The sequence below is a fragment of the Hyla sarda genome, chromosome 1 (assembly GCF_029499605.1).
Source record: "Hyla sarda isolate aHylSar1 chromosome 1, aHylSar1.hap1, whole genome shotgun sequence".
Taxonomy (NCBI): Eukaryota; Metazoa; Chordata; class Amphibia; order Anura; family Hylidae; genus Hyla; species Hyla sarda.
Window position 1 is genome coordinate 255,754,292 of NC_079189.1, and position 25,460 is coordinate 255,779,751.

General features: G+C 50.7%; 18 pseudogenes; all 18 read left to right on the plus strand.

The window, feature by feature from the left end:
• The first annotated feature begins 1,064 nt into the window (after window positions 1–1,064).
• On the plus strand, window positions 1,065–1,184 carry LOC130334482 (5S ribosomal RNA; annotated as a pseudogene).
• Window positions 1,185–2,067: 883 nt separating this feature from the next.
• Window positions 2,068–2,187, plus strand: LOC130318062 (5S ribosomal RNA; annotated as a pseudogene).
• A 1,673-nt stretch (window positions 2,188–3,860) lies between these two features.
• Window positions 3,861–3,980, plus strand: LOC130322600 (5S ribosomal RNA; annotated as a pseudogene).
• Window positions 3,981–5,254: 1,274 nt separating this feature from the next.
• On the plus strand, window positions 5,255–5,374 carry LOC130332912 (5S ribosomal RNA; annotated as a pseudogene).
• Window positions 5,375–7,039: 1,665 nt separating this feature from the next.
• LOC130332034 (5S ribosomal RNA) lies at window positions 7,040–7,159 on the plus strand (annotated as a pseudogene).
• Window positions 7,160–7,829: 670 nt separating this feature from the next.
• Window positions 7,830–7,949, plus strand: LOC130314996 (5S ribosomal RNA; annotated as a pseudogene).
• An 883-nt stretch (window positions 7,950–8,832) lies between these two features.
• LOC130325736 (5S ribosomal RNA) lies at window positions 8,833–8,952 on the plus strand (annotated as a pseudogene).
• An 890-nt stretch (window positions 8,953–9,842) lies between these two features.
• On the plus strand, window positions 9,843–9,962 carry LOC130322622 (5S ribosomal RNA; annotated as a pseudogene).
• A 1,274-nt stretch (window positions 9,963–11,236) lies between these two features.
• LOC130332042 (5S ribosomal RNA) lies at window positions 11,237–11,356 on the plus strand (annotated as a pseudogene).
• A 1,459-nt stretch (window positions 11,357–12,815) lies between these two features.
• LOC130334600 (5S ribosomal RNA) lies at window positions 12,816–12,935 on the plus strand (annotated as a pseudogene).
• An 883-nt stretch (window positions 12,936–13,818) lies between these two features.
• On the plus strand, window positions 13,819–13,938 carry LOC130325747 (5S ribosomal RNA; annotated as a pseudogene).
• Window positions 13,939–15,797: 1,859 nt separating this feature from the next.
• Window positions 15,798–15,917, plus strand: LOC130328318 (5S ribosomal RNA; annotated as a pseudogene).
• Window positions 15,918–17,579: 1,662 nt separating this feature from the next.
• On the plus strand, window positions 17,580–17,699 carry LOC130352005 (5S ribosomal RNA; annotated as a pseudogene).
• A 284-nt stretch (window positions 17,700–17,983) lies between these two features.
• Window positions 17,984–18,103, plus strand: LOC130352895 (5S ribosomal RNA; annotated as a pseudogene).
• Window positions 18,104–21,953: 3,850 nt separating this feature from the next.
• On the plus strand, window positions 21,954–22,073 carry LOC130323147 (5S ribosomal RNA; annotated as a pseudogene).
• Window positions 22,074–22,351: 278 nt separating this feature from the next.
• Window positions 22,352–22,471, plus strand: LOC130331381 (5S ribosomal RNA; annotated as a pseudogene).
• Window positions 22,472–22,755: 284 nt separating this feature from the next.
• LOC130313049 (5S ribosomal RNA) lies at window positions 22,756–22,875 on the plus strand (annotated as a pseudogene).
• Window positions 22,876–23,350: 475 nt separating this feature from the next.
• LOC130348791 (5S ribosomal RNA) lies at window positions 23,351–23,470 on the plus strand (annotated as a pseudogene).
• Window positions 23,471–25,460: the final 1,990 nt, after the last annotated feature.

The following is a 25,460-nucleotide window of genomic DNA, read 5'->3' on the forward strand; positions in this document are numbered from 1 at the left end:
CAATTTAATCTGTTGCCGCCTTCCGCTCCGATTCGGAAAAGGATTTATTGATGCTTAAATCCACAATATACAGGGTGTGAAGCTGTCAACGGCCATCCTAAGCCTGAACGTGCCTGCTCTCCTCAGATCGCAGACTGCTGCCCGGCAGTTACCGGCATGGGAGGCTGGCTGGCAATCCAAGGTGCCATTGACATTTTGCTCTGTTGCCGCCTTCCTCTCCGATTAAAAAAATATTTATTGATGCTTAAATCCACAGTATACAAAGTGTGAAGCTGTCAACGGCCATCCTAAGCTGAACGCGCCTGCTCTCGTCAGATCGCAGACTGCTACCCAGCTTAGGGCCCAGTAAGTACCGGCATGGGAGACTGGCTGGGAATCCCGGGTGCAGTTGACATTTTGCTCTGTTGCCGCCTTCCGTTCCGATTTCAAAAAGGATTTATTGATGCTTAAATGCACAGTATAAAAAGCATGAAGCTGTCAATGGCCATCCTAAGCTGAACGCGCCTGCTCTCGTCAGATCGCAGACTGCTACCCAGCTTAGGGCCCGGTAAGTACTGGCATGGGAGACTGGCTGGGAATCCCGGTTGACATTTTGCTCTATTGCTGCCTTCCGCTCCGATTCCGAAAAGAATTTATTGATGCTTAAATCCACAGTATACAAGGTGTGAAGCTGTCGACGGCCATCCTAAGCTTAACGCGCCTGCTCTCGTCAGATCGCAGACTGGTACAGATCTTAGGGCCCGGTAAGTACCGGCATGGGACACTGGCTGGGAATCCCGGCTGCCGTTGACATTTTGCTCTGTTGCCGCCTTCCGTTCCGATTCCGAAAAGGATTTATTGATGCTTAAATCCACAGTATACATTGTGTGAAGCCGTCTACGGCTATCCTAAGCTGAATGTGCCTGTTCTTGTCAGATCGCAGACTGCTGCCCGGCAAGTACGGGCATGGGAGACTGGCTGGCAATCCAAGGTGCTATTGACATTTTGCTCTGTTGCCGCCTTCCTCTCCGATTCCGAAAAGGATTTATTGATGCTTAAATGCACAGTATAAAAAGCATGAAGCTGTCAATGGCCATCCTAAGCTGAACGCGCCTGCTCTCGTCAGATCGCAGACTGCTACCCAGCTTAGGGCCCGGTAAGTACTGGCATGGGAGACTGGCTGGGAATCCCAGGTGCCGTTGACATTTTGCTCTATTGCTGCCTTCCGCTCGGCTTCCGAAAATAATTTATTGATGCTTAAATCCACAGTATACAAGGTGTGAAGCTGTCGACGGCCATCCTAAGCTTAACGCGCCTGCTCTCGTCAGATCGCAGACTGCTACCCAGCTTTGGGCCTGGTAAGTACCAGCATGGGAGACTGGCTGGGAATCCCGGGTGCAGTTGACATTTTGCTCTGTTTCTGCTCCGATTCCCAAAATTATTTATTGACGCTTAAATCCACAGTATACAAAGTGTGAAGCTGTCAACGGCCATCCTGTGCTGAACGCGCCTGCTCTCGTCAGATCGCAGACTGCTACCCAGCTTAGGGCCTGGTAAGTACCAGCATGGGAGACTGGCTGGGAATCCCGGGTGCAGTTGACATTTTAATCTGTTGCCGCCTTCCGCTCCGATTCGGAAAAGGATTTATTGATGCTTAAATGCACAGTATAAAGGGCGTGAAGCTGTCAACGGCCATCCTAAGCTGAACGCGCCTGCTCTCGTCAGATCGCAGACTGCTACCCAGCTTAGGGCCCAGTAAGTACCAGTATGGGAGACTGGCTGGGAATCCCCGGTGTTGTTGACATTTTGCTCTGTAGCCGCCTTCCGCTCCGATTCCGAAAAGGATTTATTGATGCTTAAATGCACAGTAAAAAAAGCATGAAGCTGTCAATGGCCATCCTAAGCTGAACGCGCCTGCTCTCGTCAGATCACAGACTGCTACCCAGCTTAGGGCCCGGTAAGTACTGGCATGGGAGACTGGCTGGGAATCCTGGGTGCCGTTGACATTTTGCTCTATTGCTGCCTTCCGCTCCGATTCCGAAAAGAATTTATTGATGCTTAAATCCACAGTATACAAGGTGTGAAGCTGTCGACGGCCATCCTAAGCTGAACGCGCCTGCTCTCGTCAGATCGCAGACTGCTACCCAGCTTAGGGCCCGGTAAGTACTGGCATGGGAGACCTGCTGGGAATCCTGGGTGCCGTTGACATTTTGCTCTATTGCTGCCTTCCGCTCCGATTCCGAAAATAATTTATTGATGCTTAAATCCACAGTATACAAGGTGTGAAGCTGTCGACGGCCATCCTAAGCTTAACGCGCCTGCTCTCGTCAGATCTCAGACTGGTACAGATCTTAGGGCCCGGTAAGTACCGGCATGGGACACTGGCTGGGAATCCCGGCTGCCGTTGACATTTTGCTCTGTTGCCGCCTTCCGTTCCGATTCCGAAAAGGATTTATTGATGCTTAAATCCACAGTATACATTGTGTGAAGCCGTCTACGGCTATCCTAAGCTGAATGTGCCTGTTCTTGTCAGATCGCAGACTGCTGCCCGGCAAGTACGGGCATGGGAGACTGGCTGGCAATCCAAGGTGCTATTGACATTTTGCTCTGTTGCCGCCTTCCTCTCCGATTCCGAAAAGGATTTATTGATGCTTAAATGCACAGTATAAAAAGCATGAAGCTGTCAATGGCCATCCTAAGCTGAACACGCCTGCTCTCGTCAGATCGCAGACTGCTACCCAGCTTAGGGCCTGGTAAGTACCAGCATGGTAGACTGGCTGGAATCCCGGTTGCAGTTGACATTTTAATCTGTTGCCGCCTTCCGCTCCGATTCGGAAAAGGATTTATTGATGCTTAAATCCACAATATACAGTGTGTGAAGCTGTCAACGGCCATCCTAAGCTGAACGTGTCTGCTCTCCTCAGATCGCAGACTGCTGCCCGGCAGATACCGGCGTGGGAGACTGGCTGGCAATCCAAGGTGCCATTGACATTTTGCTCTGTTGCCGCCTTCCTCTCCGATTAATAAAAATATTTATTGATGCTTAAATCCACATTATACAATGCGAGAAGATGTCAACGGCCATCCTAAGCTGAACGCGCATGCTCTCGTCAGATCGCAGACTGCTACCCAGCTTAGGGCCCAGTAAGTACCGGCACGGGAGACTGGCTGGGAATCCCGGCTGCCGTTGACATTTTGCTCTGTTGCCGCCTTCCGTTTCGATTCCGAAAAGGATTTATTGATGCTTAAATGCACAGTATAAAAATCGTGAAGCTGTCAATGGCCATCCTAAGCTTAACGCGCCTGCTCTCGTCAGATCGCAGACTGGTACAGATCTTAGGGCCCGGTAAGTACTGGCATGGGACACTGGCTGGGAATCCCGGTGTCCGTTGACATTTTGCTCTGTTGCCGCCTTCCGTTCCGATTCCGAAAAGGATTTATTGATGCTTAAATGCACAGTATACAAAGTGTGAAGCTGTCAACGGCCATCCTATGTTGAACGCGCCTGCTCTCGTCAGATCGCAGACTGCTACCCAGCTTAGGGCCTGGTAAGTACCAGCATGGGAGACTGGCTGGGAATCCCGGGTGCATTTGACATTTTAATCTGTTGCCGCCTTCCGCTCCGATTCGGAAAAGAATTTATTGATGCTTAAATGCACAGTATAAAGGGCGTGAAGCTTTCAACGGCCATCCTAAGCTGAACGCGCCTGCTCTCGTCAGATCGCAGACTGCTACCCAGCTTAGGGCCCAGTAAGTACCAGCATGGGAGACTGGCTGGGAATCCCAGGTGTTGTTGACATTTTGCTCTGTAGCCGCCTTCCGCTCGGATTCCGAAAAGGATTTATTGATGCTTAAATGCACAGTATAAAAAGCATGAAGCTGTCAATGGCCATCCTTAGCTGAACGCGCCTGCTCTCGTCAGATCGCAGACTGCTACCCAGCTTAGGGCCCGGTAAGTACTGGCATGGGAGACTGGCTGGGAATCCCGGGTGCCGTTGACATTTTGCTCTATTGCTGCCTTCCGCTCCGATTCCGAAAATAATTTATTGATGCTTAAATCCACAGTATACAAGGTGTGAAGCTGTCGACGGCCATCCTAAGCTTAACGCGCCTGCTCTCGTCAGATCGCAGACTGGTACAGATCTTAGGGCCCGGTAAGTACCGGCATGGGACACTGGCTGGGAATCCCGGCTGCCGTTGACATTTTGCTCTGTTGCCGCCTTCCGTTCCGATTCCGAAAAGGATTTATTGATGCTTAAATGCACAGTATAAAGGACAAGAAGATGTCAACGGCCAACCTAGGCTGATCGCGCCTGTTCTCGTCAGATCGCAGACTGCTACCCAGCTTAGGGCCCGGTAAGTACCAGCATGGGAGACTGACTGGGAATCCCAGGTGTCGTTGACATTTTGCTCTGTTGCCGCCTTCCGCTCCGATTCCGTAAAGGATTTATTGATGCTTAAATCCACAGTATACAGGGTGTGAAAATGTCTATGGCCATCCTAAGCTGAATGTGTCTGTTCTCGTCAGATCGCAGACTGCTACCCAGCTTCGGGCCTGGTAAGTACCAGCATGGGAGACTGGCTGGGAATCCCGGGTGCAGTTGACATTTTGCTCTGTTTCTGCTCCGATTCCGAAAATTATTTATTGATGCTTAAATCCACAGTATACAAAGTGTGAAGCTGTCAACGGCCATCCTAAGCTGAACGCGCCTGCTCTCGTCAGTTCGCAGACTGCTACCCAGCTTAAGGCCTGGTAAGTACCAGCATGGTAGACTGGCTGGAATCCCGGGTGCAGTTTACATTTTAATCTGTTGCCGCCTTCCGCTCCGATTCGGAAAAGGATTTATTGATGCTTAAATCCACAATATACAGGGTGTGAAGCTGTCAACGGGCATCCTAAGCTGAATATGTCTGCTCTCCTCAGATCGCAGACTGCTGCCCGGCAGATATCGGCATGGGAGACTGGCTGGCAATCCAAGGTGCCATTGACATTTTGCTCTGTTGCCGCCTTCCTCTCCGATTAATAAAAATATTTATTGATGCTTAAATCCACAATATACAATATATGAAGATGTCAACGGCCATCCTAAGCTGAACGTGCCTGCTCTCGTCAGATCGCAGACTGCTTCCCAGCTTAGGGCCCAGTAAGTACCGGCATGGGAGACTGGCTGGGAATCCCGGGTGCAGTTGACATTTTGCTCTGTTGCCGCCTTCCGTTCCGATTCCGAAAAGGATTTATTGATGCTTAAATGCACAGTATAAAGGGCGAGAAGCTATCAACGGCCATCCTAAGCTGAACGCGCCTGCTCTCGTCAGATCGCAGATTGCTACCCAGCTTAGGGCCCGGTAAGTACCAGCATGGGAGACTGGCTGGGAATTCCAGGTGTCGTTGACATTTTGCTCTGTAGCCGCCTTACGCTCCGATTCCGAAAAGGATTTATTGATGCTTAAATCCACAGTATACAGGGTGTGAAGATGTCTATGGCCATCCTAAGCTGAATGCGCCTGTTCTCGTCAGATCACAGACTGCTACCCAGCTTCGTGCCTGGTAAGTACCAGCATGGGAGACTGGCTGGGAATCCCGGGTGCAGTTGACATTTTGCTCTGTTTCTGCTCCAATTCCGAAAATTATTTATTGATGCTTAAATCCACAGTATACAAAGTGTGAAGCTGTCAACGGCCATCCTAAGCTGAACGTGCTGCTCTCGTCAGATCGCAGACTGCTACCCAGCTAAGGGCCTGGTAAGTACCAGCATGGGAGACTGGCTGGGAATCCCGGGTGCAGTTGACAATTTAATCTGTTGCCGCCTTCCGCTCCGATTCGGAAAAGGATTTATTGATGCTTAAATCCACAATATACAGGGTGTGAAGCTGTCAACGGCCATCCTAAGCCTGAACGTGCCTGCTCTCCTCAGATCGCAGACTGCTGCCCGGCAGTTACCGGCATGGGAGACTGGCTGGCAATCCAAGGTGCCATTGACATTTTGCTCTGTTGCCGCCTTCCTCTCCGATTAAAAAAATATTTATTGATGCTTAAATCCACAGTATACTAAGTGTGAAGCTGTCAACGGCCATCCTAAGCTGAACGCGCCTGCTCTCGTCAGATCGCAGACTGCTACCCAGCTTAGGGCCTGGTAAGTACCAGCATGGTAGACTGGCTGGAATCCCGGTTGCAGTTGACATTTTAATCTGTTGCCGCCTTCCGCTCCGATTCGGAAAAGGATTTATTGATGCTTAAATCCACAATATACAGTGTGTGAAGCTGTCAACGGCCATCCTAAGCTGAACGTGTCTGCTCTCCTCAGATCGCAGACTGCTGCCCGGCAGATACCGGCGTGGGAGACTGGCTGGCAATCCAAGGTGCCATTGACATTTTGCTCTGTTGCCGCCTTCCTCTCCGATTAATAAAAATATTTATTGATGCTTAAATCCACATTATACAATGCGAGAAGATGTCAACGGCCATCCTAAGCTGAACGCGCATGCTCTCGTCAGATCGCAGACTGCTACCCAGCTTAGGGCCCAGTAAGTACCGGCACGGGAGACTGGCTGGGAATCCCGGCTGCCGTTGACATTTTGCTCTGTTGCCGCCTTCCGTTTCGATTCCGAAAAGGATTTATTGATGCTTAAATGCACAGTATAAAAATCGTGAAGCTGTCAATGGCCATCCTAAGCTTAACGCGCCTGCTCTCGTCAGATCGCAGACTGGTACAGATCTTAGGGCCCGGTAAGTACTGGCATGGGACACTGGCTGGGAATCCCGGTGTCCGTTGACATTTTGCTCTGTTGCCGCCTTCCTCTCCGATTAATAAAAATATTTATTGATGCTTAAATCCACAATATACAATATATGAAGATGTCAACGGCCATCCTAAGCTGAACGTGCCTGCTCTCGTCAGATCGCAGACTGCTTCCCAGCTTAGGGCCCAGTAAGTACCGGCATGGGAGACTGGCTGGGAATCCCGGGTGCAGTTGACATTTTGCTCTGTTGCCGCCTTCCGTTCCGATTCCGAAAAGGATTTATTGATGCTTAAATGCACAGTATAAAGGGCGAGAAGCTATCAACGGCCATCCTAAGCTGAACGCGCCTGCTCTCGTCAGATCGCAGACTGCTACCCAGCTTAGGGCCCGGTAAGTACCAGCATGGGAGACTGGCTGGGAATTCCAGGTGTCGTTGACATTTTGCTCTGTAGCCGCCTTCCGTTCCGATTTCAAAAAGGATTTATTGATGCTTAAATGCACAGTATAAAAAGCATGAAGCTGTCAATGGCCATCCTAAGCTGAACGCGCCTGCTCTCGTCAGATCGCAGACTGCTACCCAGCTTAGGGCCCGGTAAGTACTGGCATGGGAGACTGGCTGGGAATCCCGGTTGACATTTTGCTCTATTGCTGCCTTCCGCTCCGATTCCGAAAAGAATTTATTGATGCTTAAATCCACAGTATACAAGGTGTGAAGCTGTCGACGGCCATCCTAAGCTTAACGCGCCTGCTCTCGTCAGATCGCAGACTGGTACAGATCTTAGGGCCCGGTAAGTACCGGCATGGGACACTGGCTGGGAATCCCGGCTGCCGTTGACATTTTGCTCTGTTGCCGCCTTCCGTTCCGATTCCGAAAAGGATTTATTGATGCTTAAATCCACAGTATACATTGTGTGAAGCCGTCTACGGCTATCCTAAGCTGAATGTGCCTGTTCTTGTCAGATCGCAGACTGCTGCCCGGCAAGTACGGGCATGGGAGACTGGCTGGCAATCCAAGGTGCTATTGACATTTTGCTCTGTTGCCGCCTTCCTCTCCGATTCCGAAAAGGATTTATTGATGCTTAAATGCACAGTATAAAAAGCATGAAGCTGTCAATGGCCATCCTAAGCTGAACGCGCCTGCTCTCGTCAGATCGCAGACTGTTACCCAGCTTAGGGCCCGGTAAGTACTGGCATGGGAGACTGGCTGGGAATCCCAGGTGCCGTTGACATTTTGCTCTATTGCTGCCTTCCGCTCGGCTTCCGAAAATAATTTATTGATGCTTAAATCCACAGTATACAAGGTGTGAAGCTGTCGACGGCCATCCTAAGCTTAACGCGCCTGCTCTCGTCAGATCGCAGACTGCTACCCAGCTTTGGGCCTGGTAAGTACCAGCATGGGAGACTGGCTGGGAATCCCGGGTGCAGTTGACATTTTGCTCTGTTTCTGCTCCGATTCCGAAAATTATTTATTGACGCTTAAATCCACAGTATACAAAGTGTGAAGCTGTCAACGGCCATCCTGTGCTGAACGCGCCTGCTCTCGTCAGATCGCAGACTGCTACCCAGCTTAGGGCCTGGTAAGTACCAGCATGGGAGACTGGCTGGGAATCCCGGGTGCAGTTGACATTTTAATCTGTTGCCGCCTTCCGCTCCGATTCGGAAAAGGATTTATTGATGCTTAAATGCACAGTATAAAGGGCGTGAAGCTGTCAACGGCCATCCTAAGCTGAACGCGCCTGCTCTCGTCAGATCGCAGGCTGCTACCCAGCTTAGGGCCCAGTAAGTACCAGCATGGGAGACTGGCTGGGAATCCCAGGTGTTGTTGACATTTTGCTCTGTAGCCGCCTTCCGCTCCGATTCCGAAAAGGATTTATTGATGCTTAAATGCACAGTAAAAAAAGCATGAAGCTGTCAATGGCCATCCTAAGCTGAACGCGCCTGCTCTCGTCAGATCACAGACTGCTACCCAGCTTAGGGCCCGGTAAGTACTGGCATGGGAGACTGGCTGGGAATCCTGGGTGCCGTTGACATTTTGCTCTATTGCTGCCTTCCGCTCCGATTCCGAAAATAATTTATTGATGCTTAAATCCACAGTATACAAGGTGTGAAGCTGTCGACGGCCATCCTAAGCTGAACGCGCCTGCTCTCGTCAGATCGCAGACTGCTACCCAGCTTAGGGCCCGGTAAGTACTGGCATGGGAGACCTGCTGGGAATCCTGGGTGCCGTTTACATTTTGCTCTATTGCTGCCTTCCGCTCCGATTCCGAAAATAATTTATTGATGCTTAAATCCACAGTATACAAGGTGTGAAGCTGTCGACGGCCATCCTAAGCTTAACGCGCCTGCTCTCGTCAGATCGCAGACTGGTACAGATCTTAGGGCCCGATAGGTACCGGCATGGGACACTGGCTGGGAATCCCGGCTGCCGTTGACATTTTGCTCTGTTGCCGCCTTCCGTTTCGATTCCGAAAAGGATTTATTGATGCTTAAATGCACAGTATAAAAATCGTGAAGCTGTCAATGGCCATCCTAAGCTTAACGCGCCTGCTCTCGTCAGATCGCAGACTGGTACAGATCTTAGGGCCCGGTAAGTACTGGCATGGGACACTGGCTGGGAATCCCGGTGTCCGTTGACATTTTGCTCTGTTGCCGCCTTCCGTTCCGATTCCGAAAAGGATTTATTGATGCTTAAATGCACAGTATACAAAGTGTGAAGCTGTCAACGGCCATCCTATGTTGAACGCGCCTGCTCTCGTCAGATCGCAGACTGCTACCCAGCTTAGGGCCTGGTAAGTACCAGCATGGGAGACTGGCTGGGAATCCCGGGTGCATTTGACATTTTAATCTGTTGCCGCCTTCCGCTCCGATTCGGAAAAGAATTTATTGATGCTTAAATGCACAGTATAAAGGGCGTGAAGCTTTCAACGGCCATCCTAAGCTGAACGCGCCTGCTCTCGTCAGATCGCAGACTGCTACCCAGCTTAGGGCCCAGTAAGTACCAGCATGGGAGACTGGCTGGGAATCCCAGGTGTTGTTGACATTTTGCTCTGTAGCCGCCTTCCGCTCGGATTCCGAAAAGGATTTATTGATGCTTAAATGCACAGTATAAAAAGCATGAAGCTGTCAATGGCCATCCTTAGCTGAACGCGCCTGCTCTCGTCAGATCGCAGACTGCTACCCAGCTTAGGGCCCGGTAAGTACTGGCATGGGAGACTGGCTGGGAATCCCGGGTGCCGTTGACATTTTGCTCTATTGCTGCCTTCCGCTCCGATTCCGAAAATAATTTATTGATGCTTAAATCCACAGTATACAAGGTGTGAAGCTGTCGACGGCCATCCTAAGCTTAACGCGCCTGCTCTCGTCAGATCGCAGACTGGTACAGATCTTAGGGCCCGGTAAGTACCGGCATGGGACACTGGCTGGGAATCCCGGCTGCCGTTGACATTTTGCTCTGTTGCCGCCTTCCGTTCCGATTCCGAAAAGGATTTATTGATGCTTAAATGCACAGTATAAAGGACAAGAAGATGTCAACGGCCAACCTAGGCTGATCGCGCCTGTTCTCGTCAGATCGCAGACTGCTACCCAGCTTAGGGCCCGGTAAGTACCAGCATGGGAGACTGACTGGGAATCCCAGGTGTCGTTGACATTTTGCTCTGTTGCCGCCTTCCGCTCCGATTCCGTAAAGGATTTATTGATGCTTAAATCCACAGTATACAGGGTGTGAAAATGTCTATGGCCATCCTAAGCTGAATGTGTCTGTTCTCGTCAGATCGCAGACTGCTACCCAGCTTCGGGCCTGGTAAGTACCAGCATGGGAGACTGGCTGGGAATCCCGGGTGCAGTTGACATTTTGCTCTGTTTCTGCTCCGATTCCGAAAATTATTTATTGATGCTTAAATCCACAGTATACAAAGTGTGAAGCCGTCAACGGCCATCCTAAGCTGAACGCGCCTGCTCTCGTCAGATCGCAGACTGCTACCCAGCTTAAGGCCTGGTAAGTACCAGCATGGTAGACTGGCTGGAATCCCGGGTGCAGTTGACATTTTAATCTGTTGCCGCCTTCCGCTCCGATTCGGAAAAGGATTTATTGATGCTTAAATCCACAATATACAGGGTGTGAAGCTGTCAACGGCCATCCTAAGCTGAACATGTCTGCTCTCCTCAGATCGCAGACTGCTGCCCGGCAGATATCGGCATGGGAGACTGGCTGGCAATCCAAGGTGCCATTGACATTTTGCTCTGTTGCCGCCTTCCTCTCCGATTAATAAAAATATTTATTGATGCTTAAATCCACAATATACAATATATGAAGATGTCAACGGCCATCCTAAGCTGAACGTGCCTGCTCTCGTCAGATCGCAGACTGCTTCCCAGCTTAGGGCCCAGTAAGTACCGGCATGGGAGACTGGCTGGGAATCCCGGGTGCAGTTGACATTTTGCTCTGTTGCCGCCTTCCGTTCCGATTCCGAAAAGGATTTATTGATGCTTAAATGCACAGTATAAAGGGCGAGAAGCTATCAACGGCCATCCTAAGCTGAACGCGCCTGCTCTCGTCAGATCGCAGACTGCTACCCAGCTTAGGGCCCGGTAAGTACCAGCATGGGAGACTGGCTGGGAATTCCAGGTGTCGTTGACATTTTGCTCTGTAGCCGCCTTACGCTCCGATTCCGAAAAGGATTTATTGATGCTTAAATCCACAGTATACAGGGTGTGAAGATGTCTGCGGCCATCCTAAGCTGAATGCGCCTGTTCTCGTCAGATCGCAGACTGCTACCCAGCTTCGTGCCTGATAAGTACCAGCATGGGAGACTGGCTGGGAATCCCGGGTGCAGTTGACATTTTGCTCTGTTTCTGCTCCGATTCCGAAAATTATTTATTGATGCTTAAATCCACAGTATACAAAGTGTGAAGCTGTCAACGGCCATCCTAAGCTGAACGCGCCTGCTCTCGTCAGATCGCAGACTGCTACCCAGCTAAGGGCCTGGTAAGTACCAGCATGGGAGACTGGCTGGGAATCCCGGGTGCAGTTGACAATTTAATCTGTTGCCGCCTTCCGCTCCGATTCGGAAAAGGATTTATTGATGCTTAAATCCACAATATACAGGGTGTGAAGCTGTCAACGGCCATCCTAAGCCTGAACGTGCCTGCTCTCCTCAGATCGCAGACTGCTGCCCGGCAGTTACCGGCATGGGAGACTGGCTGGCAATCCAAGGTGCCATTGACATTTTGCTCTGTTGCAGCCTTCCTCTCCGATTAAAAAAATATTTATTGATGCTTAAATCCACAGTATACAAAGTGTGAAGCTGTCAACGGCCATCCTAAGCTGAACGCGCCTGCTCTCGTCAGATCGCAGACTGCTACCCAGCTTAGGGCCCAGTAAGTACCAGCATGGGAGACTGGCTGGGAATCCCGGGTGCAGTTGACATTTTGCTCTGTTGCCGCCTTCCGTTCCGATTTCAAAAAGGATTTATTGATGCTTAAATGCACAGTATAAAAAGCATGAAGCTGTCAATGGCCGTCCTAAGCTGAACGCGCCTGCTCTCGTCAGATCGCAGACTGCTACCCAGCTTAGGGCCCGGTAAGTACTGGCATGGGAGACTGGCTGGGAATCCCGGTTGACATTTTGCTCTATTGCTGCCTTCCGCTCCGATTCCGAAAAGAATTTATTGATGCTTAAATCCACAGTATACAAGGTGTGAAGCTGTCGACGGCCATCCTAAGCTTAACGCGCCTGCTCTCGTCAGATCGCAGACTGGTACAGATCTTAGGGCCCGGTAAGTACCGGCATGGGACACTGGCTGGGAATCCCGGCTGCCGTTGACATTTTGCTCTGTTGCCGCCTTCCGTTCCGATTCCGAAAAGGATTTATTGATGCTTAAATCCACAGTATACATTGTGTGAAGCCGTCTACGGCTATCCTAAGCTGAATGTGCCTGTTCTTGTCAGATCGCAGACTGCTGCCCGGCAAGTACGGGCATGGGAGACTGGCTGGCAATCCAAGGTGCTATTGACATTTTGCTCTGTTGCCGCCTTCCTCTCCGATTCCGAAAAGGATTTATTGATGCTTAAATGCACAGTATAAAAAGCATGAAGCTGTCAATGGCCATCCTAAGCTGAACGCGCCTGCTCTCGTCAGATCGCAGACTGCTACCCAGCTTAGGGCCCGGTAAGTACTGGCATGGGAGACTGGCTGGGAATCCCAGGTGCCGTTGACATTTTGCTCTATTGCTGCCTTCCGCTCGGCTTCCGAAAATAATTTATTGATGCTTAAATCCACAGTATACAAGGTGTGAACCTGTCGACGGCCATCCTAAGCTTAACGCGCCTGCTCTCGTCAGATCGCAGACTGCTACCCAGCTTTGGGCCTGGTAAGTACCAGCATGGGAGACTGGCTGGGAATCCCGGGTGCAGTTGACATTTTGCTCTGTTTCTGCTCCGATTCCGAAAATTATTTATTGACGCTTAAATCCACAGTATACAAAGTGTGAAGCTGTCAATGGCCATCCTGTGCTGAACGCTCCTGCTCTCGTCAGATCGCAGACTGCTACCCAGCTTAGGGCCTGGTAAGTACCAGCATGGGAGACTGGCTGGGAATCCCGGGTGCAGTTGACATTTTAATCTGTTGCCGCCTTCCGCTCCGATTCGGAAAAGGATTTATTGATGCTTAAATGCACAGTATAAAGGGCGTGAAGCTGTCAACGGCCATCCTAAGCTGAACGCGCCTGCTCTCGTCAGATCGCAGGCTGCTACCCAGCTTAGGGCCCAGTAAGTACCAGCATGGGAGACTGGCTGGGAATCCCAGGTGTTGTTGACATTTTGCTCTGTAGCCGCCTTCCGCTCTGATTCCGAAAAGGATTTATTGATGCTTAAATGCACAGTAAAAAAAGCATGAAGCTGTCAATGGCCATCCTAAGCTGAACGCGCCTGCTCTCGTCAGATCACAGACTGCTACCCAGCTTAGGGCCCGGTAAGTACTGGCATGGGAGACTGGCTGGGAATCCTGGGTGCCGTTGACATTTTGCTCTATTGCTGCCTTCCGCTCCGATTCCGAAAAGAATTTATTGATGCTTAAATCCACAGTATACAAGGTGTGAAGCTGTCGACGGCCATCCTAAGCTGAACGCGCCTGCTCTCGTCAGATCGCAGACTGCTACCCAGCTTAGGGCCCGGTAAGTACTGGCATGGGAGACCTGCTGGGAATCCTGGGTGCCGTTTACATTTTGCTCTATTGCTGCCTTCCGCTCCGATTCCGAAAATAATTTATTGATGCTTAAATCCACAGTATACAAGGTGTGAAGCTGTCGACGGCCATCCTAAGCTTAACGCGCCTGCTCTCGTCAGATCGCAGACTGGTACAGATCTTAGGGCCCGGTAGGTACCGGCATGGGACACTGGCTGGGAATCCCGGCTGCCGTTGACATTTTGCTCTGTTGCCGCCTTCCGTTCCGATTCCGAAAAGGATTTATTGATGCTTAAATCCACAGTATACATTGTGTGAAGCCGTCTACGGCTATCCTAAGCTGAATGTGCCTGTTCTTGTCAGATCGCAGACTGCTGCCCAGCAAGTACGGGCATGGGAGACTGGCTGGCAATCCAAGGTGCTATTGACATTTTGCTCTGTTGCCGCCTTCCTCTCCGATTCCGAAAAGGATTTATTGATGCTTAAATGCACAGTATAAAAAGCATGAAGCTGCCAATGGCCATCCTAAGCTGAACGCGCCTGTTCTCGTCAGATCGCAGACTGCTACCCAGCTTAGGGCCCGGTAAGTACTGGCATGGTAGGCTGGCTGGGAATCCCAGGTGCCGTTGACGTTTTGCTCTATTGCTGCCTTCCGCTCTGATTCCGAAAATAATTTATTGATGCTTAAATCCACAGTATACAAAGTGTGTAGCTGTCAACGGCCATCCTAAGCTGAACGCGCCTATTCTCGTCAGATCGCAGACTGCTACCCAGCTTAGGGCCTGGTAAGTACCAGCATGGGAGACTGGCTGGGAATCCCGGGTGCAGTTGACATTTTAATCTGTTGCCGCCTTCCGCTCCGATTCGGAAAAGTATTTATTGATGCTTAAATCCACAACATACAGGGTGTGAAGCTGTCAACGGCCATCCTAAGCCTGAACGTGCCTGCTCTCCTCAGATCGCAGACTGCTGCCCGGCAGTTACCAGCATGGGAGACTGGCTGGCAATCCAAGGTGCCATTGACATTTTGCTCTGTTGCCGCCTTCCTCTCCGATTAAAAAAATATTTATTGATGCTTAAATCCACAATATACAAGGCGTGAAGATGTCAATGGCCATCCTAAGCTGAACGCGCCTGCTCTCGTCAGATCGCAGACTGCTACCCAGCTTAGGGCCCAGTAAGTACCGGCATGGGAGACTGGCTGGGAATCCCGGGTGCAGTTGACATTTTGCTCTGTTGCCGCCTTCCGTTCCGATTCCGAAAAGGATTTATTGATGCTTAAATGCACAGTATAAAAAGCATGAAGCTGTCAATGGCCATCCTAAGCTGAACGCGCCTGCTCTCGTCAGATTGCAGACTGCTACCCAGCTTAGGGCCCGGTAAGTACTGGCATGGGAGACTGGCTGGGAATCCCGGGTGCTGTTGACATTTTGCTCTATTGCTGCCTTCCGCTCCGATTCCGAAAATAATTTATTGATGCTTAAATCCACAGTATACAAGGTGTGAAGCTGTCGACGGCCATCCTAAGCTTAACGCGCCTGCTCTTGTCAGATCGCAGACTGGTACAGATCTTAGGGCCCGGTAAGTACCGGCATGGGACACTGGCTGGGAATCCCGGCTGCCGTTGACATTTTGCTCTGTTGCCGCCTTCCGTTTCCGATTTCGAAAAGGATTTATTGATGCTTAAATGCACAGTATAAAGGGCAAGAAGCTGTCAACGGCCATCCTAAGCTGAACGTGCCTGCTCTCGTCAGATCGCAGACTGCTACCCAGCTTAGGGCCTGGTAAGTACCAGCATGGGAGACTGGCTGGGAATCCCGGGTGCAGTTGACATTTTGCTCCGATTCCGAAAATTATTTATTGCTGCTTAAATCCACAGTATACAAAGTGTGAAGCTGTCAACGGCCATCCTAAGCTGAAAGCGCCTGCTCTCGTCAGATCGCAGACTGCTACCCAGCTTAGGGCCTGGTAAGTACCAGCATGGGAGACTGGCTGGGAATCCCGGGTGCAGTTGACATTTTAATCTGTTGCCGCCTTCCGCTCCGATTCGGAAAAGGATTTATTGATGCTTAAATCCACAATATACAGGGTGTGAAGCTGTCAACGGCCATCCTAAGCCTGAACGTGCCTGCTCTCCTCAGATCGCAGACTGCTGCCCGGCAGTTACCGGCATGGGAGACTGGCTGGCAATCCAAGGTGCCATTGACATTTTGCTCTGTTGCCGCCTTCCTCTCCGATTAAAAAAATATTTATTGATGCTTAAATCCACAATATACAAGGCGTGAAGATGTCAACGGCCATCCTAAGCTGAACGCGCCTGCTCTCGTCAGATCGCAGACTGCTACCCAGCTTAGGGCCCAGTAAGTACCGGCATGGGAGATTGGCTGGGAATCCCGGTTGCAGTTGACATTTTGCTCTGTTGCCGCCTTCCGTTCCGATTCCGAAAAGGATTTATTGATGCTTAAATGCACAGTATAAAAAGCATGAAGCTGTCAATGGCCATCCTAAGCTGAACGCGCCTGCGCTCGTCAGATCGCAGACTGCTACCCAGCTTAGGGCCCGGTAAGTACTGGCATGGGAGACTGGCTGGGAATCCCGGTTGCTGTTGACATTTTGCTCTATTGCTGCCTTCCGCTTCGATTCCGAAAAGAATTTATTGATGCTTAAATCCACAGTATACAAGGTGTGAAGCTGTCGACGGCCATCCTAAGCTTAACGCGCCTGCTCTCGTCAGATCGCAGACTGGTACAGATCTTAGGGCCCGGTAAGTACCGGCATGGGACACTGGTTGGGAATCCCGGCTGCCGTTGACATTTTGCTCTGTTGCCGCCTTCCGTTCCGATTCCGAAAAGGATTTATTGATGCTTAAATCCACAGTATACATTGTGTGAGGCCGTCTACGGCTATCCTAAGCTGAATGTGCCTGTTCTTGTCAGATTGCAGACTGCTGCCCGGCAAGTACGGGCATGGGAGACTGGCTGGCAATCCAAGGTGCTATTGACATTTTGCTCTGTTGCCGCCTTCCTCTCCGATTCCGAAAAGGATTTATTGATGCTTAAATGCACAGTATAAAGGGCGTGAAGCTGTCAACGGCCATACTAAGCTGAACGCGCCTGCTCTCGTCAGATCGCAGACTGCTGCCCGGCAGATACCGGCGTGGGAGACTGGCTGGCAATCCAAGGTGCCATTGATATTTTGCTCTGTTGCCGCTTTCCTCTCCGATTAATAAAAATATTTATTGATGCTTAAATCCACATTATACAATGCGTGAAGATGTCAACGGCCATCCTAAGCTGAACGCGCCTGCTCTCGTCAGATCGCAGACTGCTACCCAGCTTAGGGCCCAGTAAGTACCGGCATGGGAGACTGGCTGGGAATCCCGGCTGCCGTTGACATTTTGCTCTGTTGCCGCCTTCCGTTCCGATTCCGAAAAGGATTTATTGATGCTTAAATGCACAGTATAAAAATCGTGAAGCTGTCAATGGCCATCCTAAGCTTAACGCGCCTGCTCTCGTCAGATCGCAGACTGGTACAGATCTTAGGGCCCGGTAAGTACTGGCATGGGACACTGGCTGGGAATCCCGGTTGCCGTTGACATTTTGCTCTGTTGCCGCCTTCCGTTCCGATTCCGAAAAGGATTTATTGATGCTTAAATGCACAGTATACAAAGTGTGAAGCTGTCAACGGCCATCCTATGCTGAACGCGCCTGCTCTCGTCAGATCGCAGACTGCTACCCAGCTTAGGGCCTGGTAAGTACTGGCATGGGAGACTGGCTGGGAATCCTGGGTGCCGTTGACATTTTGCTCTGTTGCCGCCTTCCGCTCCGATTCGGAAAAGGATTTATTGATGCTTAAATCCACAGTATACAAGGTGTGAAGCTGTCGACGGCCATCCTAAGCTTAACGCGCCTGCTCTCGTCAGATCGCAGACTGGTACAGATCTTAGGGCCCGGTAAGTACCGGCATGGGACACTGGCTGGGAATCCCGGCTGCTGTTGACATTTTGCTCTGTTGCCGCCTTCCGTTCCGATTCCGAAAAGGATTTATTGATGCTTAAATGCACAGTAGAAAGGACAAGAAGATGTCAACGGCCAACCTAGGCTGAACGCGCCTGCTCTCGTCAGATCGCAGACTGCTACCCAGCTTAGGGCCCGGTAAGTACCAGCATGGGAGACTGACTGGGAATCCCAGGTGTCGTTGACATTTTGCTCTGTTGCCGCCTTCCGCTCCGATTCCGTAAAGGATTTATTGATGCTTAAATCCACAGTATACAGCGTGTGAAGATGTCTACGGCCATCCTAAGCTGAATGTGTCTGTTCTCGTCAGATCGCAGACTGCTACCCAGCTTCGGGCCTGGTAAGTACCAGCATGGGAGACTGGCTGGGAATCCCAGGTGCAGTTGACATTCTGCTCTGTTTCTGCTCTGATTCTGAAAATTATTTATTGATGCTTAAATCCACACTATACAAAGTGTGAAGCTGTCAACGGCCATCCTAAGCTGAACGCGCCTGCTCTCGTCAGATTGCAGACTGCTACCCAGCTTAGGGCCTGGTAAGTACCAGCATGGTAGACTGGCTGGAATCCCGGGTGCAGTTGACATTTTAATCTGTTGCCGCCTTCCGCTCCGATTCGGAAAAGGATTTATTGATGCTTAAATCCACAATATACAGGGTGTGAAGCTGTCAACGGCCATCCTAAGCTGAACGTGTCTGCTCTTCTCGGATCGCAGACTGCTGCCCGGCAGATACCGGCGTGGGAGACTGGCTGGCAATCCAAGGTGCCATTGACATTTTGCTCTGTTGCAGCCTTCCTCTCCGATTAATAAAAATATTTATTGATGCTTAAATCCACAATATACAATGCGTGAAGATGTCAACGGCCATCCTAAGCTTAACGCGCCTGCTCTCCTCAGATCGCAGACTGGTACAGATCTTAGGGTCCGGTAAGTACCGGCATGGGACATTGGCTGGGAATCCCGGCTGCCGTTGACATTTTGCTCTGTTGCCGCCTTCCGTTCCGATTCCGAAAAGGATTTATTGATGCTTAAATGCACAGAATAAAGGGCGAGAAGCTGTCAACGGCCATCCTAAGCTGAACACGCCTGCTCTCGGCAGATCGCAGACTGCTACCCAGCTTAGGGCACGGTAAGTACCAGCATGGGAGACTGGCTGGGAATCCCAGGTGTCGTTGACATTTTGCTCTGTTGCCGCCTTACGCTCCGATTCCGAAAAGGATTTATTGATGCTTAAATCCACAGTATACAGGGTGTGAAGATGTCTACGGCCATCCTAAGCTGAATGCGCCTGTTCTCGTCAGATCGTAGACTGCTACCCAGCTTCGGGCCTGGTAAGTACCAGCATGGGAGACTGGCTGGGAATCCCGGGTGCAGTTGACTTTTTGCTCTGTTTCTGCTCCGATTTCGAAAATTATTTATTGATGCTTAAATCCACAGTATACAAAGTTTGAAGCTGTCAACGGCCATCTTAAGATGAACGCGCCTGCTCTCGTCAGATTGCAGACTGCTACCCAGCTTAGGGCCTGGTAAGTACCAGCATGGGAGACTGGCTGGGAATCCCAGGTGCAGTTGACATTTTAATCTGTTGCCGCCTTCCGCTCCGATTCAGAAAAGGATTTATTGATGCTTAAATCCACAATATACAGGGTGTGAAGCTGTCAACGGCCATCCTAAGCCTGAACGTGCCTGCTCTCCTCAGATCGCAGACTGCTGCCCGGCAGTTACCAGCATGGGAGACTGGCTGGCAATCCAAGGTGCCATTGACATTTTGCTCTGTTGCCGCCTTCCTCTCCGATTAATAAAAATATTTATTGATGCTTAAATCCACAATATACAAAGCGTGAAGATGTCAACGGCCATCCTAAGCTGAACGCGCCTGCTCACGTCAAATCGCAGACTGCTACCCAGCTTAGGGCCCAGTAAGTACCGGCATGGGAGATTGGCTGGGAATCCCGGGTGCAGTTGACATTTTGCTCTGTTGCCGCCTTCCGTTCCGATTCCGAAAAGGATTTATTGATGCTTAAATGCACAGTATAAAGTGCGTGAAGCTGTCAAAGGCCATCCTAAGCTGAGCGCGCCTGCTCTAGTCAGATCGCAGACTGCTACCCAGCTTAGGGCCTGGTAAGTACCAACATGGGAGACCGGCTGGGAATCCCGGGTGCATTTGACATTTTAATCTGTTGCCGCCTTCCGCTCCGATTCGGAAAAGGATTTATTGATGCTTAAATGCACAGTATAAAGGGCGTGAAGCTGTCAACGGCCATCCTAAGCTGAACGTGCCTGCTCTCGTCAGATTGCAGACTGCTACCCAGCTTAGGGCCCGGTAAGTACCAGCATGGGAGACTGGCTGGGAATCTGAGGTGTTGTTGACATTTTGCTCTGTAGCTCTGTAGACATTTTGCTCCGATTCCGAAAAGGATTTATTGATGCTTAAATCCACAGTATACAGGGTGTGAAGCCGTCTACGGCTATCCTAAGCTGAATGCGCCTGTTCTTGTCAGATCGCAGACTGCTGCCCGGCAAGTACGGGCATGGGAGACTGGCTGGCAATCCAAGGTGCTATTGACATTTTTCTCTGTTGCCGCCTTCCGCTCCGATTCCGAAAAGGATTTATTGATGCTTAAATCCACAGTATACAGGGTGTGAAGATGTCTACGGCCATCCTAAGCTGAATGCGCCTGTTCTCGTCAGATCGCAGACTGCTACCCAGCTTCGGGCCTGGTAAGTACCAGCATGGGAGACTGGCTGGGAATCCCGGGTGCAGTTGACATTTTGCTCTGTTTCTGCTCCGATTCGGAAAAGGATTTATTGATGCTTAAATCCACAATAAACAGGGTGTGAAGCTGTCAACGGCTATCCTAAGCCTGAACGTGCCTGCTCTCCTCAGATCGCAGACTGCTGCCCGGCAGTTAACGGCATGGAAGACTGTCCGGCAATCCAAGGTGCCATTGACATTTTGCTCTGTTGCCGCCTTCCTCTAAGATTAAAAAAATATTTATTGATGCTTAAATCCACAATATACAAGGCGTGAAGATGTCAACGGCCATCCTAAGCTGAACGCGCCTGCTCTCGTCAGATCGCAGACTGCTACCCAGCTTAGGGCCCAGTAAGTACCGGCATGGGAGATTGGCTGGGAATCCCGGGTGCAGTTGACATTTTGCTCTGTTGCCGCCTTCCCTTCCGATTCCGAAAAGGATTTATTGATGCTTAAATGCACAGTATAAAAAGCATGAAGCTGTCAATGGCCATCCTAAGCTGAACGCGCCTGCTCTTGTCAGATCGCAGACGGCTACCCAGCTTAGGGCGCAGTAAGTACTGGCATGGGAGACTGGCTGGGAATCCCGAGTGCCGTTGACATTTTGCTCTATTGCTGCCTTCCGCTCCGATTCCGAAAATAATTTATTGATGCTTAAATCCACAGTATACAAGGTGTAAAGCTGTCGACGGCCATCCTAAGCTTAACGCGCCTGCTCTCGTCTGATCGCAGACTGGTACAGATCTTAGGGCTCGGTAAGTACCGGCATGGGAGGCTGGCTGGGAATCCCGGCTGCCGTTGACATTTTGCTCTGTTGCCGCCTTCCGTTCCGATTCCGAAAAGGATTTATTGATGCTTAAATGCACAGTATAAAGGGCAAAAAGCTGTCTACGGCCATCCTAAGCTGAACGCGCCTGCTCTCGTCAGATCGCAGACTGCTTCCCAGCTTAGGGCCCGGTAAGTACCAGCATGAGAGACTGGCTGGGAATCCCAGGTGTCGTTGACATTTTGCTCTGTTGCCGCCTTCCGCTCCGATTCCGAAAAGGATTTATTGATGCTTAAATCCACAGTATACAGGGTGTGAAGATGTCTACGGCCATCCTAAGCTGAATGCGCCTGTTCTTCTCAGATCGCAGACCGCTACCCAGCTTCGGGCCTGGTAAGTACCAGCATGGGAGACTGGCTGGGAATCCCGGGTGCAGTTGACATTTTGCTCTGTTTCTGTTCCGATTCGGAAAATTATTTATTGATGCTTAAATCCACAGTATACAAAGTGTGAAGCTGTCAACGGCCATCCTAAGCTGAACGCGCCTGCTCTCGTCAGATCGCAGACTGCTACCCAGCTTAGGGCCTGGTAAGTATTGGCATGGGAGACTGGCTGGGAATCCCGGGTGCCGTTGACATTTTGCTCTATTGCTGCCATCCGCTCCGATTCCGAAAATAATTTATTGATGCTTAAATCCACAGTATACAAGGTGTGAAGCTGTCTACGGCCATCCTAAGCTTAACGCGCCTGCTCTCGTCAGATCGCAGACTGGTACAGATCTTAGGGCCCGGTAAGTACCGGCATGGGACACTGGCTGGGAATCCCGGCTGCCGTTGACATTTTGCTCTGTTGCCGCCTTCCGTTCGGAAAAGGATTTATTGATGCTTAAATGCACAGTATAAAGGGCGAGAAGCTGTCAACGGCCATCCTAAGCTGAACACGCCTGCTCTCGTCAGATCGCAGACTGCTACCCAGGTTAGGGCCCGGTAAGTACTGGCATGGGAGACTGGCTGGGAATCCCGGGTGCCGTTGACATTTTGCTCTATTGCTGCCTTCCGCTCCGATTCCGTAAAGAATTTATTGATGCTTAAATCCACAGTATACAAGGTGTGAAGCTGTCGACGGCCATCCTAAGCTTAACGCGCCTGCTCTCGTCAGATCGCAGACTGGTACAGATCTTAGGGCCCGGTAAGTACCGGCATGGGACACTGGCTGGGAGTCCCGGCTGCCGTTGACATTTTGCACTGTTGCCGCCTTCCGTTCCAATTCCGAAAAGGATTTATTGATGCCTAAATGCACAGTATAAAGGGCAAGAAGCTGTCAACGGCCATCCTAAGCTGAACGCGCCTGCTCTCGTCAGATCGCAGACTGCTACCCAGCTTAGGGCCCGGTAAGTACCAGCATGGGAGACTGGCTGGGAATCCCAGGTGTCGTTGACATTTTGCTCTGTTGCCGCCTTCCGCTCCGATTCCGAAAAGGATTTATTGATGCTTAAATCCACAGTATACAGGGTGTGAAGATGTCTACGGCCATCCTAAGCTGAATGCGCCTGTTCTCGTCAGATCACAGACTGCTACCCAGCTTAGGGCCTGGTAAGTACCAGCATGGGAGACTGGCTGGGAATCCCGGGTGCAGTTGACATTTTAATCTGTTGCCGCCTTCCGCTCCGATTCGGAAAAGGATTTATTGGTGCTTAAATCCACAATATACAGGGTGTGAAGCTGTCAACGGCCATCCTAAGCCTGAACGTGCCTGCTCTCCTCAGATCGCAGACTGTTGCCCGGCAGTTACCGGCATGGGAGACTGGCTAGCAATCCAAGGTGCCATTCACATTTTGCTCCGTTGCCACCTTCCTTTCCGATTAATAAAAATATTTATTGATGCTTAAATCCACAATATACAAGGCGTGAAGCTGTCAACGGCCATCCTAAGCTGAACGCGCCTGCTCTCGTCAGATCGCAGACTGCTACCCAGCTTAGGGCCTGGTAAGTACCAGCATGGGAGACTGGCTGGGAATCCCGGGTGCAGTTGACATTTTAATCTGTTGCCGCCTTCCGCTCCGATTCGGAAAACGATTTATTGATGCTTAAATCCACAATATACAGGGTGTGAAGCTGTCAACGGCCATCCTAAGCCTGAACGTGCCTGCTCTCCTCAGATCGCAGACTGCTGCCCGGCAGTTACCGGCATGGGAGACTGGCTGGCAATCCAAGGTGCCATTGACATTTTGCTCTGTTGCCGCCTTCCTCTCCGATTAAAAAAATATTTATTGATGTTTAAATCCACAATATACAAGGCGTGAAGATGTCAACGGCCATCCTAAGCTGAACGCGCCTGCTCTCGTCAGATCGCAGACTGCTACCCAGCTTAGGGCCCAGTAAGTACCGGCATGGGAGACTGGCTGGGAATCCCGGCTGCCGTTGACATTTTGCTCTGTTGCCGCCTTCCGTTCCGATTCCGAAAAGGAATTATTGATGCCTAAATGCACAGTATAAAGGGCGAGAAGCTGTCAACAGCCATCCTAAGCTGAACGCGCCTGCTCTCATCAGATCGCAGACTGCTACCCAGCTTAGGGCCCGGTAAGTACCAGCATGGGAGACTGGCTGGGATTCCCAGGTGTCGTTGACATTTTGCTCTGTTGCCGCCTTCCGCTCTGATTCCGAAAAGGTTTTATTGATGCTTAAATCCACAGTATATAGGGTGTGAAGATGTCTATCTATGGCCATCCTAAGCTGAATGCGCCTGTTCTCATCAGATCGCAGACTGCTACCCAGCTTCAGGCCTGGTAAGTACCAGCATGGGAGACTGGCTGGGATTCCCGGGTGCAGTTGACATTTTGCTCTGTTTCTGCTCCGATTCCGAAAATTATTTATTGATGCTTAAATCCACAGTATACAAAGTGTTAAGCTGTCAACGGCCATCCTAAGCTGAACGCGCCTGCTCTCGTCAGATCGCAGACTGCTACAGATCTTAGGGCCCGGTAAGTACCGGCATGGGACACTGGCTGGGAATCCCGGCTGCCGTTGACATTTTGCTCTGTTGCCGCCTTCCGTTCCGTTCCGATTCCGAAAAGGATTTATTGATGCTTAAATGCACAGTATGCAAAGTGTGAAGCTGTCAACGGCCATCCTAAGCCTGAACGTGCCTGCTCTCCTCAGATCGCAGACTGCTACCCAGCTTCGGGCCTGGTAAGTACCAGCATGGGAGACTGGCTGGGAATCCCGGGTGCAGTTGACATTTTAATCTGTTGCCGCTTTCCGCTCCGATTCGGAAAAGGATTTATTGATGCTTAAATCCACAATACACAGGGTGTGAAGCTGTCAACGGCCATCCTAAGCCTAAATGTGCCTGCTCTCCTCAGATCGCAGACTGCTGCCCGGCAGTTACCGGCATGGGAGACTGGCTGGCAATCCAAGGTGCCATTGACATTTTGCTCTGTTGCCGCCTTCCTCTCCGATTAATAAAAATATTTATTGATGCTTAAATCCACAATATACAAGGCGTGAAGATGTCAACGGCCATCCTAAGCTGAACGCGCCTGCTCTCGTCAGATCGCAGACTGCTACCCAGCTTAGGGCCCAGTAAGTACCGGCATGGGAGACTGGCTGGGAATCCCGGGTGCAGTTGACATTTTGCTCTGTTGCCGCCTTCCGTTCTGATTCCGAAAAGGATTTATTGATGCTTAAATGCACAGTATAAAAATCATGAAGCTGTCAATGGCCATCCTCAGCTGAACGCGCCTGCTTTCGTCAGATCGCAGACTGCTATCTAGCTTAGGGCCCGGTAAGTACCGGCATGGTAGACTGGCTGGGAATCCCGGTTGCCGTTGACATTTTGCTCTATTGCTGCCTTCCGCTCCGATTCCAAAAATAATTTATTGATGCTTAAATCCACAGTATACAAGGTGTGAAGCTGTCGACGGCCATCCTAAGCTTAACGTGCCTGCTCTCGTCAGATCGCAGACTGGTACAGATCTTAGGACCCGGTAAGTACCGGCATGGGACACTGGCTGGGAATCCCGGCT